The sequence below is a fragment of the Budorcas taxicolor genome, chromosome 11 (assembly GCF_023091745.1).
Source record: "Budorcas taxicolor isolate Tak-1 chromosome 11, Takin1.1, whole genome shotgun sequence".
In the NCBI taxonomy this organism is placed as follows: Eukaryota; Metazoa; Chordata; class Mammalia; order Artiodactyla; family Bovidae; genus Budorcas; species Budorcas taxicolor.
Genome location: NC_068920.1, coordinates 145684280 through 145705424, shown reverse-complemented (window position 1 = coordinate 145705424; position 21145 = coordinate 145684280). Strand labels below are relative to the sequence as shown.

Sequence of the window (21145 nt, the reverse complement as noted above, 5' to 3'; positions counted from 1 at the left end):
TGGCCACAAAACCAGAAAACAAACAACAGAGACAATATTGTAACTAATTCAGTGACTTTAAAAATAGTCCACATCCAAAAAAATCTTTAAAACTGACTTCGTTTTTAATGTTGGTTTTCAAGGAAAGGAATGCATTTTTTGAATGACTTTCATATAATGGTGGTTAGGCAGACAAACTATGGCCCGTGGGCCAAATCTGTTCCGCTATCTAGCTTTTTTGTGGGCAAGGGTATCTTTTTTTAAGTCCCATGAGGTAAGAATGGTCTTCACATTTTTAAAAGATAATACTTTAAATGGTTGTATAAGTACTTATATAATCAAATAGTGTGAATTTTGCCTCCTGGTTGGCCTAAAGCCTAAAATATTTCCTTTAACCCTTCAATAAAAGGTTTCCTGACCTTGTTCTGTAGAATTTTATTTGCTTGATAAAATTTAAGCTGTCAAAATGCAAGGGAAAAAAAGTGTAGTGATGATTCGTTTAGCAATTGTACTAAGTAATCTACAGCATAGAATCATATTAGTTAAGATTAACACAGTTATCCTACACATGTTTTTACTGCAGTTGAAAAACAGTGCATTCCCTAGAAACACAAATGCAGTTGAGAATGTCCATTGCAGTCTTCTTTCTTTTCTTTCTTGTGTGTGTGTGTGTGTGTGTGTGTGTGTGTGTGTATGGTCATGTGGTATGCGGCATCTTAGTTTCTCAACCAGGGATTGAACCTGTGGCACCCTTCAGTAGAAGCATGAAGTCTTAACCACTGAACTGCCAGGGAAGTCCCACAACAATCTTATTTTTAATCATGAAAAACTGATCAACTCAAACATCGATCAACAGGAAAACGTCTATACAAGCCAAGCCATTCATGCAATGGAACAGTATCCAGCAGGTAAAATGAAGAGCCTAGGGTTATATGTATGACGGGCTTCCTAGGTGGTGCAGGGGTCAAGAATCCGCCTGTCAAGTAGAAGGTGTGGATTTGATCCCTGGGTGGGGAAAATCCCGTGGAGGAGGGCATGGCAACCCACTCCAGTATTCTTGCCTGGGAAATCCCATGGACAGAAGCACAGGGCTGCAGAGAGTTGGACACATCTTAGTGACTGAACAACAACATTTGTATGATGAGATGGCTCTTAAGGATAACATTGAGTGAAACAGCATAAAACATACTGCCTGGGTTACATAACGAAATGCAGAACACAACACACAGAAAGCTGTAAAACTGGTAAACATGTTCTATTTGGACACGTGTGTATGTAGTAGTAACATGAACACACGCATATGTAGTAATGGTATGAAAACATTGATGAGATGTTTTAAAAACGGGTGCTAGGGATGTCGGGAGAGAACCGGGATCAGGGAGGGCTGTCCAGGGGCTTTAACTGTATTGTGATATTTATTTCTTAGGAGAAAACCTGAAATAAGTATGGCAAGAGGTTAGGGTTAGCTGGTTCTTGGGCACACATGGAGGGGCTGACGAACTTTCTCTAGTGTGCCTCTGAAATATTTTATAATAAGAAAAGTGATGGCTTTGCCAACCAGAGGACAGGAAATCTACAGAGATTAAGGCAGTGTTTTTACCCAGAACCTGGAGTGCTGGCACTGGCTGGGGGCCAGACCCTCATTCCCTCCCTGAATGTAATGATTCAGCTCAGTGGACTGTGGCTGTCTTCCCCATCCTCAAGGACAGTTTCAGACTGGCCCAAGGCCACGGTGCGAGTCGTGGGGGTGACTGCCCCTGAGGTTTCAAGGCTGGTCTTTGACTCTACCTCTGTGCCAGGCACGCAGGTTCCTGAAGTCACAGGGGCCTCTCTTTTGGCTTAAAAAGATTAAAGAAATCGGGAGTTTTACTCCTGTCCTTTGCTCATCCCTCGGGCTACATCAGCACTAGTCTCCCGGAGAGGTCTGCAAAGATTTCTTGGAGGTTCGTGGGTTCCTTCCTTCCTTTCATTCATTCTACCCGACCCTGGGGCCAGGGAAGCTTCCACCCGCAAGTGCCTGGCATTTCAGAAGCTTTCTCTTCTGCTGGCTTCAGACAGGTTCCCTAGCGGGAGCCTCCCAGGCTCAGGCGGGCCGCTGGCGGTTGGGGACCCTAGTCTCCCGTGCCCTGCTTTGAGCCGTTGGCAGAGAGAAGGGCGCGGGGAGCCGGTACCGCGGGCGCCCAGGACGGCGCCTCGAGTCCCCGACCGACGTGGCCCTCCGCCGGCCTCAGTCCGGGGGGCCGGGGTCCTTGGTGGGGAGCCTTTGGGAAGCCTGGGCTCCGCTCCTGCCGCCTCCCAGACTTGCCTGGTCGCCTCGCCACTGGGCGCCTGGGTCTCAAGCGACAAAACGATCTGTGTTCTCCCAGGGTGCTCCCAACGCCTGTCCAGGCTCTCGCCCCTACTCAGCCTCCGGGGGCCGGAGGGGCTCCCAGTGTGGCCCCGCGGCACGGTGGGCGGTGTGCTGGGGGAGGAACGGGGAAGCTGCGGGAGGACTCCCTGGGGGAGATCGGAGAAGAAAGCCGGCGGCGCCCCCTGGTCCGCTGCCGGGCCCGGCAGGTGGGGAGGTCGGACTTCGGCGAGGAGGGCGCAGGGGCAGGGCGAGGGGACCCGGCCCAGGCCGGGGGCGCCGCGTCCTCGGCGGGGCGAGGACCCGGATCGGCAGGCAGGCGCCGAGCTCGGCTCCGGCCCTCGAACCTCCTCCCCTCGCCCGACGCCTCCCGGCTGCATCCCCCGCGCCGCCCTCGCCGCTACCCTTCCCCAGCGGGGTCCCGGGGGCGGCCGAGCCCACCGCCGGCCCTCCTCAGCTGTCGGCCGGAAGACCTGGAGAAGCGGACTCCGGGGGCGGCGGGGGGTCAGGGGTCAGTCCCGGGCTCCGGCCGCGCTCCGCAGATCCGGGTTTTGCCGCGCGCCCCCCGGCCGGCTGAGCCCGGGAGCTGGGGAGTGAGCGCGCGGGCGGCTGGGCCGGCCCTCCGACGGCGGCGGGCGCACCGGAGCGGGGCCGCGGCGGCGCGAGGACAAAGGGCCGCGGTAAGAGCTGCCGCGCGCCGGCCCCGGGGCGAGCCGGGGTACCGCTCGCCGCCCAGAGCCCCGGGGAAGAGCCTGCGGGGGTACGGGTGGGTGGACCGGGGCACTTTCCCTGCTCTGATCGCCGGAAGGCTGCGGCAGTGTCGGGGTTCAGCCCCGAGGGCGCGTGAGGATGTGGGTGCGTGCGCGTGTGTGTGTGAGTGTGTGTGTGAGAGAGAGAGGGATCGGCCAGGGTTAGAGTTGGACTTGGAGCGCGCGCCGAGCGCGTGGCACAAGGTCCCCGCTCGGTAGGTGAGAGCTGATAGAAATGACACTGATGGTGGTGGTCACTATTTTGAGGGAGTGCACGCGTGCATGCATGCGTGTCCACGCCTCTGTGTTTGGAGAAGCTGGAGCCGGAGGTGGCGGCTCTAACTTCCCGGCCCTTGGGATGCGGCAGAAAATGGGGCTTCTTCCCAAAACCGCCCTGGGACCTTCCTGGAGGGGCTCCGACCCTTGGAAAGGCTGGTTCCGAAGAGGCGAGCGCTTAGTCGCTGGATCCCAGTTTGGGGTCTTGGGAACAAAGGCTGCTTCCCTGAAGTCCAAGAAGGTGTGTGTGTGTGTGTGTGTGTGTGTGTGTGTGTGTGTGTGGCCGCCAAGGCGCCAGGCGGGGTGGAGGCGATGGTCATTCATGGAGAAGAATGTTGGGCCATTTTGCTGTCAAAGCCTCTTTTGATCCCTGGTCTTGAAGACCAGCAAAAAAGAGGAACTACTTAATTTGTGTACTGAAGCTTTGTTTAATAAACTTTGCTTATAGAGGTAAGTGTTACTTAGGACTTGGAAGATTTCAAAACCATGTGCAAATTTGATTTGTTAAAAACTTTTATTCCTAGTGAGAGCATTTTAACACTGCTGTGTTAGATCTGGGGGAAGGGTAGAGGTCTGGGAGGGTTCTGACCTTCATCTGACATAAACCAGTTGTTTTAATGTCACCTGGTTTGCAGCATTTTGTAGGAAAACGTTATTGGAAGTTTTAAAGGCCAATTAGACTCCTACCCCTGACTTAGAATGTCTTAAATCTCTGGGCAGATTTGAAGAATTCCTTATATCCAATCTGTTGCTTCTAGAGCACTGTTTTGGGTTTGCTCAGAAAAGTTTGTTTCTAGGAACCGAAAACCAAATTAAAAATGTGAGACAATTAAATGAAACACAGGTGAGGAGCTGTTTCTAGGAGACTTTTCATACTGAAATCTGGGTGATTTAAAGTTTGCATTTGTGGTCTGTGACATTTTCCATCCCCCGCAGCAGTGGACGAGGTGGGCTGCTGTTCATTCTGGAACAAGTTTTTTTTTTCGGTTGTTTTTTTTAAAGGAAGTGTAGTTGACTTACAATATTATGTAAGTTTCAGGTGTACAATATAGTGATTAATAATTTTAAAGGTTATACTCTGTTTATAGCCATTATAAAGTATTGAGTATATTACCTGTATTGCACAATATATCTTTGTGGCTTTTTTTATACCTAAGAGTTTGTACCTCTTCATCCCCTACACTTCACCCATCCCTCATCACTCTCCCCACTGGTAACCACTAGTTTGTTCTCAGTATCTGTGAAGCTGCTTCTTGTTTGTTATATTCCCTAGTGTGTCGTATTTTTTAGAGTTCACATATAAGTGATGTGATACAGTATCTGTCTTTGACTTATTTCACTAGCGTAATACCCTCCAGGTCCTTCCATGTCACTGCCAATGGCAATATTTCATTCTTTTTATGGCTGAGTAATACTCTACATCTTCTGTGTCTGTTCATCTATTGACAGACACTTAGGTTGCTTCCATGTCTTGGCTGTTGTAAATAATGCTGCTATGAACATTGGGTACATGTAGTTTTTAGAATTAGTGTTTTTTGGAAGAAGTATTCTTTAAAGGGAAAGAAGTAAGTTCAGGTTGAAATTGAAATTCCATTCTAGCCTTTTTTGTAATTGCTTAACAAATGGCTTATCTGTGGTTTAAGTTGTTTTTAGCTAATGAAACAAGCCACTTGCACCAATGCCTCTAATCTTTTACTGGGTGGGTAATTTGAAGCTACACTTTAATATCTGTATTTTTGCCTTGTCGTTTTTAATAGAAGAGTTTATAATCTAGAGTCTATCTAAAGATTTCTATGCTTAGTATGAAGTTGATTACTTGTTCATTTAACAAGCAATTGGCTGCACTTTTATGGTATTACAGATGTTTGGTGTACTACTACTATTTTAATTGACACTAGAAAGACTCATTTTAAGAAAATTGTGTCTAGTTTGTGGATTCACAATTTGAATTAGTTGGCAATTCCAGAATGTTCAGAAGCAATCTCAAATTAAAGCTAATTAGTGATGAAAATATTCAGAATGAAAAGAAGACAGACTATAATTTAAAGAGAGAGGCAGGATCCCCGCACCCTGCTCCATGCCCAAGCATAGTCCTCACGAATGAATGGGACCAGGATATTTAAACAAAGAATGTGGTATGGATGCTTCATGTTTTAAGCGGGGAAAGGGAGCTTGCTTTTAATAACCCACATTTCCCTGTCCAGCATGCTTCAGTGGTTCTGTTCTGTTTCCCCTAGGAAGCCTCTAGGGCTTTTGTGGGGGTAACTGACTATTAGGGCTGGCTGAGGGTAATGCATAGAACCCTGGTCTGGCCAGTCCAGAGAGTCCATGGACTTTGAAACCCTTCAAATCTTTGCAGTTTGTGCACTGCTTAATGGGCACACTTATCTTTTAGGTTCAGTATCTGAGTATACAGCTGAATTATAGTACTTTAGCTAATTACCCTTTAAAAAAACAGTACAATGAAGAAGACTATTGTAGAAGTTATATTTGTGACATAAAATTGAAAAACCTGCAGAAGAGTTTTAAAAAAGAAGAAAGTCGGAAATCTATGATCCAGACATAATTACTGCTAATTCTTTGGTGTGTTTTTTCTGGTCTTAAAATTAAGTTCTGTATGCTTCTGAACATTGGCCAAGATTATGTGTATATATTTATCCACATAAGAGAATAGAAAATTATAATTTAAAGCAACATCAATGAAATAATAAGTGCAATCCATGCCATTTTGTTACTATGATGAATATGGCTTCCCTGGTGGCTCAGTTGGTAAAGTGTCTGCCTGCAATGCGGGAGACCTGGGTTCAGTCCCTGGATAAGGAAGATCCCCTGGAGGACGAAATGGCAACCCACTCCAATATTCTTGCCTGGAGAATGCCATGGACAGAGGAACCTGGTGGCTGTAGTCCATGGGGTCACAAAGAGTTGGACACGACTGAGTGACTAACACTTTCACTTTTCACTATGAATATACTTATTATTTCATTGATATTGTCATTTTAAATTACAGTTTTGTATTTTTTTGTGTGGATAAATTATATATTGTCTAGAAGACTCTTGGGCTTTTCCTTTTATTTGTGCTTTTGATGTTCTTTCCATCTTGATAAAACATAATTGGTTGATGGTAATATATATTTCTGAAACTTGACTGCCTGTTTGTGTGTGTGTGTGTGTGCACGTGCTCTGTTGGATCCTTAGAAAATGGCAAAAAAGTTTAACTTCAAGGATATATAGTGGGAAAGGATGCAGTTTTGCCTCAGTCTTCTCACTCTCTTAGTCTCTCTTAATTATCTTTTATGCCATTTATTTGTCTCTGTAGCACAATAATTTGCATTTTCTTTACCCCACCGAATTATGGGCTTGAGGATAGCAATTTGTGTCTTCATTTTGTTTGACTCCCTCTAGTGGTCAGCCAAGGCCTGGCATGTCACCGATATTCAAAATAGCCTTTTAGGGGGAGTATATTTCAGGGCCTTTGTGGGAACCCAAGTCCTCTTAAAAATGTGCAATGACAAATCTTGATCCAGCTGGCTCCTATTACCTTTTTATTGTGGAAAAACTTCAAATGTCTATGAAAGTAGAAATGTTGTCTAATGAACTTCTGTGTGATCTCACCCAGTTCTACAATTGTGAACACTTTGTCAATTTTGTTTTTTCTGTCTCCTCCCTCCCCACACTGCAACCCTTCTGAATTACCTTGAAGTAAATCCAAGACATTGCAGCATTTCATACCTCAGTTCTCCAATTGTAGTTGCTGGACCAGCAGCTTTGGCATCACCAGAGAATGTGTACAAAATGCAGATTCTCAGGCTCCACACTCAGCACTACTCAGAAGCTCTGGGAAGGGGGAGATTGGCCAGCAATCCGAGGTTTAGCAAGCCTTCCAGATGATTCTGATGAATAGCAATGCTTGAGAACTACAGATCTATGAAGGTAGCCAAGAGATCTATTATATAAGCTCTAAAGGCCAGAAACAAATACTGCTCCCACCCCCGCCCCACGCACACACAGGAGCAAAAACCTGCTGGAAATTGTGCATTTACCCATCACGGAGTTTGATAACTCAGTCCTATGTCATTTTCTCCCGTTTGTGCAGAGTGATCTTAACCATGGGGTGACTGTGAGATCTTTTGTTGATCAGGAACTCTGATAGTTATAGTTCTTGGAAAGGAAATTATCAGATAAAATCTTTATGAACTGAGGTATATGTAGGCAATTTCATTTCAAAAAATAAGAAAAGGTTGAAAACCACTTCATGGGACACACCAGATTTGCAATTCCATATTCCTTTGTTTGATGTCTTATTTCCCACATGGCACATGGTAAGTGCTGTGAAGGATCAAGTCTGCCTTGCTCACCATCCTGCTCCAGCACCCAGCACCCAGCACCCAGCACAATGGCTGGCCCACAGTATGTGCTCAGTAAATATTTGAGGAATGAATGAGCTTTGTTCTTTAGGGAACTTACAGAACTCTGCACAGAGCCAAGCCTAATACTGGTAGAAACAATTGGAGAACTATTAAGGGTTCTATTTTGAGGTCTTGACTACAGTGTAGGAGGAGAATTTGAGCCAAAGGGTCAGTTAGTTTCGAATCTGTCAAATGAAAGTATTTATTATGTTCTTAGCAATGTCCTCTGGAGAGATGTATGGAGGGCAACACAGAGAAGAGTAAAACAAGGAGCTCCTGCGTATGAGAGTATCTCATTGGTTGGTAACTATGCTGCATTCCAGTGCTCTCAGGCACAAGAATTAGCTGAATAACATTAAATAATAATCATTATAGCCACTACAATCCTTGGGCATCTACCAGGTAAAAAGTACTTTAAGAAAATTACCTAAATATCTGTTCCTTGATATGAACTAATTGGTACATTTTGAAATTTTGTATTTTAACAAAATAAATTAAAAACTCATTGATGTCTTCAGTTGTAAAAATTAAAAACAAGGTTAGAAAGTTGTTTCCAAAAATTTTAAATCTGTTGGCTTTGGTGGTCTGTAAAGGCAACAGAGGTTTCAGCAATAAAATCCCATCAGTTATTTAACTCATAGGCTTTCCTGGTGGCTCAGTGGTAAAGAACCCACCTGCCAATGCAGGAAACTTGAGTTTGATCCCTGGGTTGGGAAGATCTCCTAGAGAAGGAAATGGCAACCCACTCCAGTATTCTTGCCTGGGAAATCCCACGGACAGAGGAGCCTGGTGGGCTACAGTCCATGGGGTCGCAAAAGAGTAGGAGATGACTTAGCAAATAAATGACAACAACAACATTTAATATATAAGTTTTATTGAGTTGATATTTTGTGCCAAGTACTGGTCTAAGTGCTGAAGATACAGTAGTGAACAAAAGAGACGATTCCTGCCCTGATGTAACGTACATTTTAGCGGTAAGACTGGCGGTGAACCTCTGTGCTGTGATTTTCCATTTCATAGAAAATATGGTAAAGGTGCTGTTATCTAAGATTACAAGGTGGCCACATATAAGCTATAATGTGTTGCAATCCGTGGAGACTAAATGGAGAGGTGTGGGCATTCTACCAGCCTTTGAGTTGTGGGATGCCCATTCTATCTTCATGATGCATTTCCTGCTGTATGTGACGTGTGCATTGGGGGTGGCGGGTGCCAGGGTCAATGCATTACCAAGGCTTAAAGTACTTATGATTTTTAAAGTAAGAGATACATAATAGTAAAGATCCACCATTTTTTGCTTGCACTGCCCCGTAATAGCTTGGGCTGTCATAACAAAATACCACAAACTGAGTAGCTTAAACAGCAGAAATTTATTTCTCACAATGCTGGTGGCTAGAAATCAAGATCAAAATTCTGCTTGATCTAGTTTCTGGTGAAAGCTTTCTTCCCGGCTTGCAGGTGGCCAACTTCTTGCTGTGTTCTCACATGGTCATTCCTCCCCTCCTCTTCGAGGGTGGAGAGAGCATCCTCTGCTGTCTTTTTCTAATAAGGACACTAACCCTATTGATCAGGGCCCCACCGTTATGACCTCACTTCACCTTAATTACCTCCTTTTAGGCTCTTTCTTCAAATTCAGCCACAGTCAGAGGCAGGGCTTTCATATATGAATTTTAGGGGGATACAAGTCTTCAGTCTAGGGCACACTCCCAAGATTGCCCCCTCAGGTGAGCTCAGTTTTAGAGCCTGCAGCTTTAGGGTTGGTTTGCACACAGGGTCTCCCAGCACTGGTTTGGAGGGCTTAGAGGAGGAGTGGGATTCTTATTCTGTGGCAGGTGGGGCGGGAACACATAGAGGAGACTCTATTGTTGTCAATGATTTTTTTTTGTGCCTGGCACAGACTGAGTGTGTATACCTGTGTGCAGCCCAGGGCCGGGTACTTACCTGTAGATGTCTGTGGGTTGTTGGTAGGTAGTTTTGGACTGGAAACAGCACACAAAAATTGCTAAGTCCTTCAGAAAGCAAGCATTCCTGGATTGGAACCATCCGACAAATTCCCTGCCACACTAATAAGATTTCCCACCGTTATTCATACATTTCTTAAAGGTACTGGTTTATTTTAATGCTGAAGGCACAATATAGATCGTCCTTGACGAAGGGTTCTGATTCATGGTCTCTGCTTCTGGCCTGAGAAACGATTCTGTGCCTCTGCTTCCCACTTGACATTCTTGTCTTCTGTTAGACTTGAATGTGACTCAGTTTAGGAGTAACATATCAGGAGACCCATCTGGGCCTTCAACTTACTAGGACTTCTTTGCTCTGTAGAATCTATTGTTTCTATGTTTTAGATTGAGAAGCTACTGCAAAACTGGTCAGTTGCAAAAGAGGGACCAGATCCTCAAACTGTATCTCCTAGGTGGTGAGGGGTGATCTCTGTGCATTTCTGTGCATTTCTCTTCACCCACATTCACTCTGAAAGTAATTTTGCAGATGGCCATCCTGTTGCATTTCTTTTGCAGTTTTGACGCCCAAAGGTGATCCTGTATATCAGGGATTAGAAACAAGAAAATGGAAGCCCAAAGAGTGACCCTGGGAACGGATTCAAGTAGCTAATTCTGGCACATCTCGTAAAATTTAAAACTTAAATACCTTTTAGTTACTCAAAAACATTAAGATAACAGAAACAGGGTCCAGCAAAGTTAATCACTCTCATTCTGTGCTCCATTGAGTTTGGTTGTATTACCACGTTGTAAGAGTTTCACAAGAGTTTTATGTGGCTCTTCTGGCCGGGTTCTGGGTTGGGCTGATAGTGCCCACGAGGTGTAGTATTGTCATTTTATATGTGGGAAAACCAAGTCCAGAAACTTGGTTCAGGAACTTGATCCAGGTCATATAGAGATAAGATGCTGTGCCGAGGTTTAATACACATCTATCTGACCACAAAGCTATACAACTGTGAAGCCAGATCTTAGCACCAAGAGAAGAGAAATGTTTTGTTCATTCTGTCATCTGTTTCAAGTGAATTTCTACTTAGACGTTTTTCATTTGTCCATCATCCAGTCTCTCTTTCTCGGCCCCGGGGCTGGTCAGAGGAACACCCGTATTTCAGGATAAACATTCTGCCTTTTTCCTTTCTAGCATCTCCCTTGTTTCTTTCTGAGAACTTGCATTTTTTCATAGGCTTTTGTGGGGGTCCCCCAAAAATCTTTATTTGACCTTTTCTTTGACTAAGATTTTTGTTGGTTTTGTCTAGAGAATTAGGCATTATGATTTCTGTAGCTTCCATAAACCATAATGGAAAAGAAATGTAAAAGAATGTATAGATGTATAACTGAGTCACCTTGCTATACAGCAGAAATTAATACTGTTAATTAAGTATACTTGAATAAAATAAGTGTAAAAACATAATTCATTCCTTTTCATTAGTGAGTTATACTCCAAGCTCTGAACATAACCACAGTGTATCCGTTAAAGGATATCCAAATTGTTTCTGGCTTGGGGCTATTATGAGTAAAGCTGGTATTGACATTTGTGCACAAGGTTCTGTGTAAACATAAATTTTAATTTCTGTGGGACAAATATCCAAGAGTGCAATGACTAGTACTTATGCTAGTTAGAGGTTTAACTTCATAAGAAACTGCACAACAGTTTTCTAGAATAGCTATACAATTTCCCACCAGCAATGTGTAAATATCCGGTTTCTCTGTACCCTTGGCAACACTTGGTATTGTCACTTTTATTTTAGACATCTGATGGTTGTGTTGTGATATCTTATTATGGGTTTAATTTGTATTTTCCTATTGGCTAATGATGCTGAACGTGTTTTCATGACTTACATGCTTTCTATTTATTCTCTTTGGTAAAATGTCTCTTTATGTCTTTTGCCCATTTCCTAACTGGATTTTTAAAACTATTCAGTTAGGGAGTTAAAAAATGTGACAGGTGCTAGTCTTTTGTTGGATATGTGGTTTGCAAATACTTTCTTCTATTCTGTAGCTCATCTTTTAATTTTCTCAACAGGATCTTTTGCAGAACAAAAACTTTTAAATTTTGATGAAGTCCGGTGTATCAACTTATCATTTTAAGAGTTGTGCTTTTAGTTTATATAAATATAAATAAATATAAAATACATATAAATAAATATAAAAACTTTTTGCCTAGACCTGGATCATGAAGATTTTAAACAGTTTTCTTGCTTTTTTTTTCACTATAAGTTTTATAGTTTTGTTTTATGTGTAGGTCTGTGATCCAATCTGAGCTGATTTTGGTATAGAAGTTAAAGTTTAGGTTAAGATTCACTTTTTTGCCTCTGATATCTAATTATTCCAATGCCACTCGCTGAAAAGGCTGTCTTCCATTGAATTGCTTTTGGATTAATTTCTTTTCAGAATTGGTGCTTTTTATTATCAAGGCAAATATATTGGGCCACGTAAGTGCCTACGGTTTGTACAATAAATTTGAGATGCTCCTGTCGCTAATTACAGTCAGGAGATCCATAAGGAGGGTGCAGCTTAGGGACCCTGGGAGTCAGGACTTGATGGCAGCTGGGGGGCATAAGAGTCAGGCCGGGGAACTCTGGGTGGGAGACTGAGTTCCTCTGAAGTTTTGTTGCTGCCGTGCAGCTGGGCAGCTTCCTCTTCCAGGCAGGGGTGGTGACACTGGGTGTTCTGGGTCAGGCTGGGGCAGGCTGACCTGCGGGTGGAGCTGACCTTCTGGAAGGCTTGGGCATGACCGGGTTAGGTTCCCACTTCGTCTCTTCCGTCAGTCGCAGCCCTGCCTGAGCTCCGGTGATCTCAGCTGTCTGCTCCTGTGAGGTCTCCCCAACCCAATCCCCGTGATGTGTGACCTCCAGCAGCTGTTTCAAAACTCGTGTCCAGAACACACAGAACTCCAGAGCAATCTTGTTTGGGCTTACATGGAAAAAAACTGTGATTATTTTTAAATGTTTTCATAGTACACACGTCGTCATTGGAGAAAGAATAGAAAGCACAGTTCAAGAAAATGTATCTGTAATCTCCATACCCTGAGGTATATAAACCCCAGATTCTTAAGTTTGGAAGAAAGTTTTTTGTTTTTTATTTTTGCTTGTTTCTTTCACCAGCTGGACCATCAAGACACAAAGCTGGTTTGGAAAAAAAGAGGAAAGAAATAAAGAAAGCGTCTTCTCTTGGGTTGAATACGGAGAGAGGGTCCGACACTGCAGGTCACACTGCCGATGAGGCCCATGTGTAGGGGAGCAGAGGTCAGCCCTGGGAAACACAACTGCTCCGAAGGGTGGGAGACCCCGAGGCCGGTGGGGCCCGTGTTGCCGGAGCATTCTTTTGTTTCCCTTGCTCAGCTGTCCAGGATCCTGGCTGAGGACATCAAAGACGTGGCGAAACACTGTTATCTGGCCTTGTCATCTGCCCTGACTCTGGAAGGGGCCTTCCCACAGGGAGTCCTGCAGAGCAGAGCCCGTGGCTTCTATCCCACCATTAATTCCAGGCAAGAGTGGATCAATAGTATTTGCATTAGCCACATACACACCTCCCCACTCTGTTTTGTTCTGAGAAAAATTTATTTATTTACTTTACCCGATTAAAAGATTATACATTTTCTTCACATTTCAAACGTTACTGGTGTTAATTGCTGGAAACTTATTAAACAAAAATGCAAAACCTAAAAACAATAGTTCCTCTACCTAGACACAGACATTATTCATGTTTTGGAAAGTTCTTCTTGTCTTTTTCATGTTTATATGCAATAGGAATTTAATAAAAGATGCTATCATCCTGTGACTACAGTTTCCCTGTAAGTGTGGTTAGGGTTTGTCAACCATGTCATTGCTGTAAACATTCAACTGCCCAAAATTTGTATCTGCAGAGTATTTGATCACATCTGCAGAGTATGTAAATCACTTTTACATAATTTCTTTACACTTCAGAACTGTTGCTTGAAAGAAAAATCAAGTTGGTATTGTTGCCTTTTCTGCTTAGGAAACAGTTCTTATTGTAGAAACTAAAAGGTTGTATTTAAAATTACCTGCTTTTGCTCATGGGAACTTCCTAAGTAGATTGTTACTATTTTAGTTAAAATGGTTCTGGCAGCTTGAAATAAGGGAACCACTGAGACTGACTCAGTTTTGCTGAGCAAATAATGGGTGCTTGACATCTTTACAGCAGGGAATGGATCCTGATCAGACTTCTGAGCACGTGGGCACCTCTGTAGGGGAACAGTGATGAGGAGCCAGTAGGTTGGTCGCCAGCCTATTTTTCTAGGCCAACTTTTGGCTAAGAAAAACTGAGAGAAAGGGTAGAGAGTCCTGGCAGGCTAGTTTGATTTCAGTGTTAGCCTGAGATGTAAGGAATGTTAACAGATCCTGAGACACCATTTTACTCCACGTTATCATCTGTGATGTGACTTGGCCGGGACGCGGGGCTCAGGTTTGCAGTCCCATCTTGAGCCACACGCTGTGCCAGGCTCTGTCTTTGTCCTGACCACCCTGCTTGTCATGCCTATTTGCCTGTGGCTTCCGTGCATGGCTTGACCAGTGTTTGAAGGCAGGAACCCAGGCTCTATCACTCGGGCACCCGCGGGATCCCAGTGGAGTGCTGCAGCCTCCTGGCCAATGACCACGTACAGCCCCATTAATTCAGCGGCGTGCCCTAAGACTCTGCAGTTTATTCCCTTCAGTCCTAAGCTCTTTTGAGTAAATTGCCATCGTAGTTGGGATATGAGAGGCAAGAGTGTGTGACTGAGAGGGGGAAGTCTTATTTCCACAGTGGGATTCTTTCCACAGTGGGATGTGAAGTATTGTAGGCAGGTCTCCTAAGTTGCTGTAACCCAGTTCATTACTAAGGGAAGGTGCTTTTAGACTCTATATTATACTGTACTTTTACTAAAGGAAAACATCATTTTGAGTTGTGTCCAACCACAAACACCTGTGAAGTACCTGCTTTCTGTCAGGCGTGCTTTATCTTGTTTTCAGGAATCAGACTGTTACGGTTCCCTTTTTATTTATGTTTGGGCAGAACTGATTTTTTTAAAAAATTGGAGCCTGATTTTCCTCTCAAGTTTATAGAACGAGGACAACTTGGCGCCTTGCTCCGTTCATCTGTATGTTCCGTTATTAATCTGAATAAAGGCAATGATGACAAATAGGATGAAAATACTTACTGGCCACAAACATTTTATCAGGTTCTTCGCCTGGGCCTCCGTCTACATGATGCGTCGTTTCATCTGTACCACTTTGTATAATGAAGGCTCATGGGGCTGAAGGAATGTAAAACCAGATGCTTTTAATGAGCCCACAGAGGTTAAGTTTTATTGTCTCCTATTTCACAATTCAAGAACAGAGGCTGAGAAAGCTTCACGGACGGGGTCATGCTGCTGGAAAGGGTCTACTGGGATTCAAGCTGAAGTCTGTGCAGTCTCAAGGTTGTGTTGGTGCCACTGGGTTGTCCAGCTTCCAGGGTGGGGTGCAGGCTTCACAGACAGAGCTGGAAAAGGAGGGGCAGCAGCGCTGACTGACACGAGAGATCTCCAGAGGATGGAGAGACCACGTGGGTGTGGGGGTCTCATCTCAGCCCCCAGCTTCGATAGAGATTTCATGCATGCCTTAGGTCACAGGTGACCTCCCCAGCTGAGACACTCTGGTAGTTTTAACGTTTTTGTTGTTAGGTCGCTAAGCTGTGTCTGACTGTTTGCAACTCCACGGGCTGCAGCACGCCAGGCTTCCTTGTCCTCCACTATCTCCCGGAGCTTGCTCAAACTCAGGTCCTTCGGATCAGTGATGCCATCCAACCGTCTCATCCTCTGTTGCCCCCTTCTCCTCCTGCCCTCAATCTTTCCCAGCATCAGGGTCTTTTCCAATGAGTCAGCTCTTCGCATGAGGTGGCCAAAGTATTGGAGTTTCAGCTTCAGCATCAGTCTTTCCAGTGAATATTCAGGACTGATTTCCTTTAGGATTGACTAGAAGATATCGTTTACTCTTTTATTGGTTTCCTCAGAAATTCTCTGAGGAACTTCTGTGGGGAAAAATGAATAAAAAAGGGGCTGCTTCCTAACCCCAGTAATTCCTGATGTGGTAGAAAAAAATCAGTCCCATGAGCCAGAAAAGTTTCAGATAGCAGCAGCTATTTTTCTCATCTTAAATTACCGTTAGATGTTGATCTATTTCAGCAGAATGACAGTATTTCCTTCCAACTTTTAATTTTTATATAATAGTCTTTTTTTCAGATAACACAAGAATATTTCCAAGTCTCTGAATTATATATGATGAGTTTAGCCAAAGGCACACATACATCAAAATCATGATCAATAATAGACACAGAACCAGAATATTGATTTTTGTCCTTGAGGAAATCCAATAATAACAGATCAATTCATTATAACACATGGTGAAAGTGATTCCCCTTATTTGGAAGCAGACAGTGGAAGGAAAGCAGTAGAAAGTATGCTACTTGGTTATCGTTTTAGTTGCTAAGTTGTGTCTGAATTTTTTCAACCCCAGGGATTGTAGCCCACTGGGCTCCTCTGTCCCTGGGATTTCCCAGGCAAGAATACTGGACTGGGTTGCCATTTCCTTCTCCAAGGGACCTTCCCGACCCAGGGATTGAACCCAGGTCTCCTGCATTGCTGGTGGATTCTTTACCATAACTGTTAAATTGGGGGAAATGATAATGTGTAGTGTTGGCAAGCTTCAGTGTGCAGGGGGCAGAGAGAGCATTTGCAGTTCTGCAATGAAGTGACAGACTGGCATTGAAGCTGCTGTGTTTGTTTATTGCTACAGTAATTATTTATTGAGCACCTGTTTTGTGTCAGGCACCAGGGAAAGACTGGTGAAGCCAACCCCCAGCCCCACCCCGGCTTCTGTGTACAAGTCTGTTCAGCCAAGTTGGGGAGACAGACTTTATCACACCATCCCTGAAAGAATGGGGAAGGAGGCACTCAGTTAGGAAGAGAGCTCCAGAAAGCAGAGACCAAAGAAACCCGACCTAGATTGGAACTTGATCTGAAGATGACTTGGTGGTCACTGCAGGGCTGGCAAGGGGGTTTATTGGGGAGGAGTGGTGTGGGGAGGGTTTGTCCTGACCCAGGAATCAGTGTGAAGGAAGGGCTTAGCCATGTGGCACGTGCCCAATATCTGAGCAGGTGGGAGACTGCACAGCCAACCTTTAGGGGGTTTATTAAGATGAGAGAACTTAACCACAGAGCAATAGGAAACTACTTCCCAGGCCTGAGAGGGTGGGGTGGGACTGAGCTGGCTGTATAAGTGGGTGGTTAACAAGCCAAAGAGCCAGGGAGGGAACTGGCCAGGCTGCATGTAGACAGTTTCTCTGGGGACTGAGCCTGTTTTAAGGGCCTAAGGGACACCAGACACACTTTCTCATCAGTAAGGCCAGTGATGACAGCCCCTCCAGCCTGTGAATCTGTGCTTCTCTTCCCATGATTGATGGTAGGCCGTTCTGCACATCTTCCCCAGATCCGTGGTGTTTCGTTATTTAGGTTATGAGAAACCTACTGTGGCAAATGGAGACCATGAGGGCGCTGGATGATGTATTTACTATTTTTCCATTAGACCAGATAGATGCCTTTGCAATCAGTTTGGAACTGGTGGGGTCGTCCCCTCAGTTCAGTTCAGTTCACTTCAGTTGCTCAGTCATGTCCGACTCTTCGCGACCCCATGGACTGCGGCATGCCAGGCTTCCCTGTCCATCACCAACTTCTGGAATATATTCAAACTCATGTCCACTGTGTCAGTGATGCCATCCAACCATCTCATCCTCCGTTGACTCCTTCTCCTGCCTTCAATCTTTCCCAGCATCAGGGTCTTTTCAAATGAGTCAGCTCTTCACATCAGGGGGCCAAAGTACTGGAGTTTTGGCTTCAACATCAGTCTTTCCAATGAACACTCAGGACTGATCTCCTTTAGGATGGACTGGTTGGATCTCCTTGCAGTCCAAGGGATTCTCAAGAGTCTTCTTCAACACCAGGCCTTCCCCTAAGTAGACAGAAATAATCGTATGGTCCTCCCTCTCATTCGTTCATTTATGAAAAGTTTCTTTATGCTTAAATGTTGTGACCTGTGCTGGGGAGGAAAGAATGTGGCCTGGGGCTCACGGCTTGGTTAGTAGGAGAGGGGAGTGAACGTGCAAATATGAAATATGGGTGGAAATGTCTCAAAGAGCTTCATGGAGAAAGATCACCTGAGTTACTGCTTTAGAGAGATCACTTCATGGCAAATAGATAGGGAAACAAGAAGGACAGACTTTATTTTCTTGGGCTTCAGAATCACTGTGGACAGTGACTGCAGCCATGAAAAGACCAGCTCCTTGGAAGAAAAGCTATGACAAACTTAGACAGCATATTAAAAAGCAGAAACATCACGTTGCCAGCAAAGGTCCGTCTAGTCAAAGCTGTGGTTTTTCCAATAGTCACGTGCAGATCTGAGAGTTGGACTATAAATAAGGCTGAGCGCCAAAGAATTGATGCTTTCGAATTGTGGTGCTGGAGAAGACTCTTGAGAGTCTCTTGGACTGCAAGGAGATCAAACCAGTCAAGCCTAAAGGAAATCAACCCTGAATATTCACTGGAAAGACAGATGCTGAAGCTGAAACTCCGATACTTCGGCTACCTAATGCGAAGAGCTGACTCAGTGGAAAAGACTCTGATGCTGGGAAAGATTGAGGACAGGAGAGAAGTGGGTGGCAAAGGATGAGATGGTTGGATGGCATCACTGACTCAATGGATATGAATTTGAACAAACTCTGGGAGATGGTGAAGGACAGAGAAGCCTGGCATGCTGCAGTCCATGGGGTTGCAAAGAGCTGGAAACCACTGAGTAACTAAACAATAGCAACAAAAATATTTCATATTGTATATATATGTATATATGTATTTCAGATTCCTTTCCATTGTAGGTTATTACAAGATATTGAGTGTAATTCCCTGTGTTATAAGCTCTTGTCATTTATCTATTTTACATATAGTAGTTCAGTTCAGTTTAGTCACTCAGTCGTGTCCAACTCTTTGCGACTATACACATAGAGTAGTGTGTATCTGTTAATCCCAAATTCCCAATTTATCCCCCAGCCATTGTTTAAATGTAAAGTATTTATGTCACTTTATATGTCTTGCATGAATCAGATATACTGATTTTGATACAAAATTTCACAATAATTAATAACTCATTTAATCAAGAAATTAAAATACATATACCAGCTTTGCTGAGTGATACTATAACAGACATTGACATTTCCTCATGCTAAGTCCATAGTAATTCATAGTAATGGTAGCAAAAGTGATTGTCTACTCTGTTCTAGGCACTAGATCAGGTGCCTTATATTTAATAACAAGAAATTATGACAGTGAGCATACCAACCATGTTTTACTATACTAAAGAAGTTGGCCTAGAACTTGCAGGTCTGTGAAATGGGTATCATTATTTCTGATCCAGGAGTCCCCAGGCATGAAACTCCAAGACTCCATCCAGGCACTGGCCCAGTGCTTCTCAAAGTCCCTTCTGCCCTTTGAGGGTCAGGTTGAGCCACATGTCCAACCGAGCCTTTGGTTGTCCCCACTCAAGGCTGGAGTCCTGAAACCACGGAACTCGACTTAATGCTGTCATCACACTGGCCTTGGAGTGGGTGGGAGAGTCTATTATTATCTCCTTTCTGGAATTATTCTAAGTGGGGATTCTGGCCCTTTAATTCTTTTCATTAACTCATCAGAACAAGGACTGTATTGCTTTCCAGCAATGAACTGAAGACGTTTTCTCAGGAGGGCACTGTAGCCTGGAAAACACAAAACCATGTCTGAGACATGTTTCCAGAGGCTCCTTAGAGTTTCTAGGCCATTTCTCCAGTAGTGGAGACTTGTTCTCTTTGCCAGTAAAGGAGGGGTGTGCAGGGGGAGTGGAGGGGGAGTGGAGGGAGAGAGAGGAGGAATAGGGGCAGGCTCTGCCAGGCTGTCCCCAGCCCTGTGTCCCAGGCCTGCTCTCCTGGTCCACTTTCCACGCCTAGTGTCTGCTTTTCCAGAGATTCGTGGAAGTTACCATTCCTGTTTCCTTTGAGATGGACAGCCCCACCCTTTATAGCCAGGGCTGGCCTTGCCCCTCACCACCCCTCCCCACTCCCTCCAAGGGAATGTTTCCCAGAGTCTTCATTTTCCAACAAACAACAGGACCCCCACAGACACTTCCACAGAATGAGCTCTCTGGGTGTCGTCTCCCCTCTGTCCTTCACCTTGCCTGGGGAAGGCTTGTTTTCCTGTCCTTCCTGAAATTTTTGCATGGCCCCTCCCACTTTTATGTGCCTGTTTGAGAACACACAATCCTTCTGGGAGCAAACAGTTATTTTCCAGAGCAGTGAAGATTAAACCCCTATTTAGAATGGAAGAAAACAAAACATCTTTTCAAAGCCAACATGAACTATAGAGATTTGGTTTCAACGCATGGAAGCCCATTTCTCTTCAAGACCTACACCATTTCATATTATCGTTTGTGGGGTTTCACCCTCCACTAACCCTTGCTCAAATATTGTGCACCCAAAATGCCCTTTGAAGTTGTCTTCTGTACCCAGAGACTCTGCCTGAAAGGCGAATCCAAACTTTTTCTCTTTATCTTTGATTTGCCAGAATTACCAGTCCAAAAGTTCCAGGGCCAAATCAGCTTTTTTGCCTTTTCAGTCTTTTATTATAGAAAAATGTAAGCATACACAAAAGAAACAAGATTGATACATATAGTCAGGTGGCTTAGTGGTAAAGAATCCACCTGCTACTGCAGGCGATGCAGATTTGATCCCTGGGTCAGGAAGATGTCCTTGAGTAAGAAATGGTAACTCACTCCAGTATTCTTGCCTGGAAAATTCCATGGACGGGGGTATAGTCCATGGGGCTGCAAAGAGTCAGGCATGACTGATCGTGAGCACATACTGTCTTTCCTCTGTGTCCATGGGTTCCAGATCCTAGGATACAACCAGCTGTGGATTGAAAATATTTGGGAAAAAAAATTCCAGAAAGTTCCCAAATGCAAAGCTTGAGTTTGCTGCTGTGATAACTATTTGCATTGTATCAGGATTATAAATTCTCTAGAGGTAATTTAAAATACTCGGGAGGATGTGTGTAGGTTATGTGTAAATACTATGCCATTTTCTAAAAGGGATTTGAACGTCTGTGGATTTTGGTATCTGGTGCGGGTCCTGGAACTGTGAACACCAAGGGATCACTGTATGTACTTCCCATATTAAAAAAATTAGCAACACATGGATAATTTTGTTTTGTGTATTTCCCCAGTAGTTTTCCTTTCCCCGATGGATTATTTCAAAGCAAATTTCAGATGAACTGTTTTGTGCAAAAACATTTTTGTGTTTATCTTGAAAGGTATTCTCTTTTCAAGAAACCATCGTCTCACC

The 21145-nt window shown here is 44.3% G+C and overlaps 1 protein-coding gene across 1 annotated transcript in view; it reads left to right on the top strand.

Moving 5' to 3' along the window:
* The first annotated feature begins 2908 nt into the window (after positions 1 to 2908).
* GREB1 (growth regulating estrogen receptor binding 1) overlaps positions 2909 to 21145 on the top strand; it is a 127541-nt gene continuing 109304 nt past the window's right edge. The window contains exon 1 of the mRNA XM_052647845.1: positions 2909 to 3006. The gene's annotated coding sequence lies outside the window, so the exon portion shown is untranslated. The remainder of the gene's footprint in view (positions 3007 to 21145) is intronic.